We start from the raw sequence: 4,394 nt of genomic DNA, 5'->3' as shown, positions 1-4,394 counted from the left end.
AGAATCTAAGTTAAAGTCTAAACTCCCTTTCCCACAATTTTAATGGAGACTCATATTTACACAGTCACTTCTATTTTCCTATTAGCACCTCCATTCATGACCCGAATGCTTCGTTCCTTCTTTTGTGCTAAGGAATGTTTATTTAACAAGCCACATCACCTGGTAAATGGAAACTTATTTTTCACTAATGGGAAAGATAACTGTAATCTGGTTCAGTAGAATAACTAAAACTAAGACGTCCTATCAGGGAAGTGATAGATGAAAGACATAGAATTGGAATTCTATGTATGAATTTTGAATGTTTATCTTGGCTGCCTGATGTTCTGTAATTTACTGCCGTTAATTTACTTTTAGAGAGTTTAGTATGTATTAGCAATTTATTAAACATGAAATATGATGGAGTTTGACGAACACGTGTTTTAGGTAAAAGGAAAAAACAGATCTATAATTTCTTCTACCTTTTAGAAAAAGGCTTTAAATCTAATTAAAATCTAAATTTAATTCAACAAAGGGAAACAACCTATTAGAATTATATGAAGTAAACAGAAGAAAAGAACTTTGTAAGGGCGCCCGGATAGCTCAGTCGGCAGAGCATCAGACTTTTAATCTGAGGGTCCAGGGTTCAAGTCCCTGTTCGGGCGCAGATGGCTTTTGCCCGCGGATTACGTGATGTCGTCTTAAACTTCGAATATCGCGGAATATTTTCGCTTTTAATGAAATTCATACATTTGTTACTGATTTCAAAATATGCTAGATAAACATTCTCAGGGAGAGAAATAAACGACTATGCAGAATTGGTTAATGTCTCGGCGATTATCGAGGTTTTGCACTGCGATCTCTCTGCAGGAAGGAATTTATATTTTCACATGCTAACAGTTGAATTAAAAAACAAAGATAAACCTGTTAAAAGCGAGCGCCCGAACAGGGACTTGAACCCTGGACCCTCAGATTAAAAGTCTGATGCTCTACCGACTGAGCTATCCGGGCTCTTAGTAGTATAGTACTGTACTAAAACATCTTATCTAAGAATGAGAAAGTTTGTGTATGCGATTGTATCCTGCATTTTGTGAAAGTACTTTAAACCAAAGAAAGTTTGACAACGATGAGCTGAAGATAAACTGAAAACGCAAATTCTGGCTTGACATCAATGAGCTGAAGATAAACTGAAAACGCAAATTCTTCACCTTTCACCGACATTACCAGCCAATTCAGAATTGCTACGTATCTGTCTACTCAATAACCATTATTAGGTAGGCTTCTTCGATTTGTAATCGATTCAGTTTTAAGAGAATGTGACGTATAGCTTCTGAGGCGCTGTAGTGAAATCAGGTCTATTTTACTATTAATAATAGGCTGGACATCAATGCTAAAATCTAACCTACGACAGAAAAAAACGAGTCTCTGTAAGAGAGAATACGAATATGCTGTTCTGAAGCTACTGGATTTAGCTGTGTAGTATGCAGTGGGAGAAAGGACCTGAGGATGGGTAGTGAGATTGCTCTGGAAGTCCCCTGAAGGCGTCCAAGTAATTTTAAGCGGCCCAAACCATGGGGACGGAAGCTCTACTAAGCCAGCAGAAAGAAATGTTATTGATTTTGTCATTGGAGGCTCTTCCCTCCCACAGCCATCAGTAATTGGAGTATTGCCCTCTTCTACAGGGGTAGCATTGAGAATTCCCCACTACAGGGCTTTTTCACTGGGACCCCAAAGGGTTTCTGTTAGCTGATGTTGCCTTCCTTTAATTCCATCCTTACCTGTGTTGGGAGTGATTGCTCTGGTCCAACAAGTCTACTTTCAGAATTTGTCCTAAAAAAATAGTCAGAGATATACAAAAAGATATAACTACAGGAGAGATGATCACGGTGTTTTAAGTGGAAAAAATTGGAAGCGGCATAAATGACGATATAAATGATGGTACAGCCTTAATATGGAATGTTATGCATTAATAATCACATTATAGAAGAATACAACATGGAGAAAATGTACAAATATCATTTAGTTAGGAAACATCTCAAATCTTTTTTTTTTTTTAAAGAAAAGATTGATATATGTACATTGAAAAACTGAAAAGATATATGCTTCTACAAAGCCAGGGTTCTGAAATTAGGGTGCCTTTCTTTGCTACTACTATGTGATCTGGAGCAACATACTTCTCTCTGTGTCTCAGGATCACGGAGTGGTTGTGAGAATTAAATAAGATGATATATGTAAATAGTTTACAACACTGTTACATAATAAGCATTCATTAAGTCATATAAAGACTTAATGGCAAAGCTGGAACAAGAACAGACTCTTGGGTTCCTCTCTTTCTACCATTCTCTGACACCATCCATTCTTCAGCAAAGACAACATATTTGATTAGAGTGAAGGAAGATGTAGAGAATTGAAAAGCTGACAATATTAGGTTAATTTAGGTGAAAAAGAGTAACTTTATCACGTAAGCTATGGTGAACTATTGAAAATTTGGCTCATTAATGTTCCAATTTCCCACTCAATGGAGTACACATGATTTTCATTCCATTTGTGTTACATTAAAAATGACAACAAGGGCTGCCATATTAAGTTTCTCTATAAAAATCACATCCAAAAATACTGCCCAGCGCTAATAGTGGAAAGATTTCCATGTCTAGCTATGTCATCAGATGGGATGCTGAGTCATCAAATCAAGAATATCAGCGTGCCTTTTCTTTGAGACCCTTTGATTCTTCTCTACCACTTACTGAATGACACATGAAATTTTTTCTAGCAGCATTCAAAACCCTCTTCAATCTGTCCCCAGCCTACTTTGCTAGCATTCTATACCAGTGCTGTAGAAATATAAAGCAAACCACATACATAATTAAAATTCTTCTACAGCCACATTTTAAAAAAGTAAACAGGTGAAATAATTTTAATAGTATATTATACTCAAACTGATATATCCGAAATATTATAATTTTAACATGTAATTAATATAAAACATCATTAGTGAGATATTTTACATTCTTTTGTTCTACTAAGTCTTTGAAATCAAAGTATATTATACGCTTATAGCACGTTTAAGTTTGGACTAGCCACATTTCAAACTACATGTGACTGGTGCTACTATACTGGACAGTGTGATTTGATACTATGCTAACCTTCTACACAGTAACCAAAACTTAAATTCAAGTGGTCTCCTCTCATTTTGCAGACCATGTATTCTAATTAATCATCCCTCTCCTCTCCCTATTCTTTATGCCATGACTCTTCTTCAAATGACTTCTCCCATCTCTGCCTCTTGAAATCCTACTCATTTTTAAGGTCTCTTCTAAAAACCTTCAATGATTATGTTAAATGGGAAGCCAAGATAAATTCAAAAGTCTATAGATTAGCTATTCAACATATGGAGCTGTAATAGTTATTATTAAGATGGAAAAAATAAAATTGGATCTTTATATTGCAACATAGTCAAAAATTAATTCCTGGTGGGTTAAGGGCCTAAATGTGAAAAGCAGATCTTTAAAAGTTTTAGAAGAAAATATACAAGTATATCTTTATGTCCCTGGGACAGTGAAGAATCTCTTAATAACATAGGGAGAAAAAGCAAAACCTAAACAAAAGAATTAATATATCTGATTCCATTAAAAAAAAAGTTCTGTTCATCAAAAGTACTATTTAAAAAGTAAACACAACCTACAGATTCGAAGATGAAATTTGTAATACATATAACCAGAACGGATTAATATCCAGATTATATAAAAATTTCTACAAATTCATAAGAAAAAATAATACAATAGAAAAACGGACAAAAGACATGAATAGACATTTAGGTGATTTTTCTAAGGCCCCTTCCAGTTTTAAAGGAATTAGAAGTCAATGTTATTGGCCTAATATAGTCTTTCTTTAAAAATTATTATGAATAAGACAAGAAAAATAAATAAAAGGTATCCCAATTGGAGAAGAAGAAATAACATTATCTCTACTTGTGAATGATATGATCCAATGTATAAAAAATCCCAAAGAGCCCACAGGAAAACTTTTAGAGTTAATAGAGGAATTTAGCAAAGTGGTAGGGTACAAAGTCAACAAACAAAAATGAGTTGGGTTTCTATACATCAGCAACGAGAAATCTGAAAGGGAAATTAGGGAAACAATTCCATTTACAATAGCATCAAAGAGAGTAAAATACTTAGGAGTAAACCTAACCTGGGACATGAGGGACTTATACAACGAGAACTACAAAACACTGCTGAAAGAGATTAAAGAAGACTTAAATAAATGGAAAGATGTTCCATGTTCATGGATTGGAAGACTTAATATTGTTAAGATGTCAATACTACCCAAAGCGGTCTATAGATTCAACGCAATCCCGATCAAAATTCCAACAGCCTTCTTTTAAGAAAAAGAAAACCAAATCCAAATCCTCAACTTTA

At 34.5% G+C, this 4,394-nt stretch overlaps 2 non-coding genes across 2 annotated transcripts; one reads left to right on the top strand and one right to left on the bottom strand.

Moving 5' to 3' along the window:
* Positions 1-568: 568 nt before the first annotated feature.
* Positions 569-641, top strand: TRNAK-UUU (transfer RNA lysine (anticodon UUU)). The gene has a single exon. It is a non-coding gene; the product is annotated as a tRNA-Lys (tRNA).
* Positions 642-914: 273 nt separating this feature from the next.
* TRNAK-UUU (transfer RNA lysine (anticodon UUU)) lies at positions 915-987 on the bottom strand. Its single transcript has one exon. It is a non-coding gene; the product is annotated as a tRNA-Lys (tRNA).
* Positions 988-4,394: the final 3,407 nt, after the last annotated feature.

This window comes from Trichechus manatus, unplaced genomic scaffold, assembly GCF_000243295.1.
Source record: "Trichechus manatus latirostris isolate Lorelei unplaced genomic scaffold, TriManLat1.0 scaffold00035, whole genome shotgun sequence".
NCBI lineage: Eukaryota > Metazoa > Chordata > Mammalia > Sirenia > Trichechidae > Trichechus > Trichechus manatus.
The sequence above is the reverse complement of the archived record's forward strand: the minus strand, read 5'-3'. Positions and strand labels throughout refer to the sequence as shown.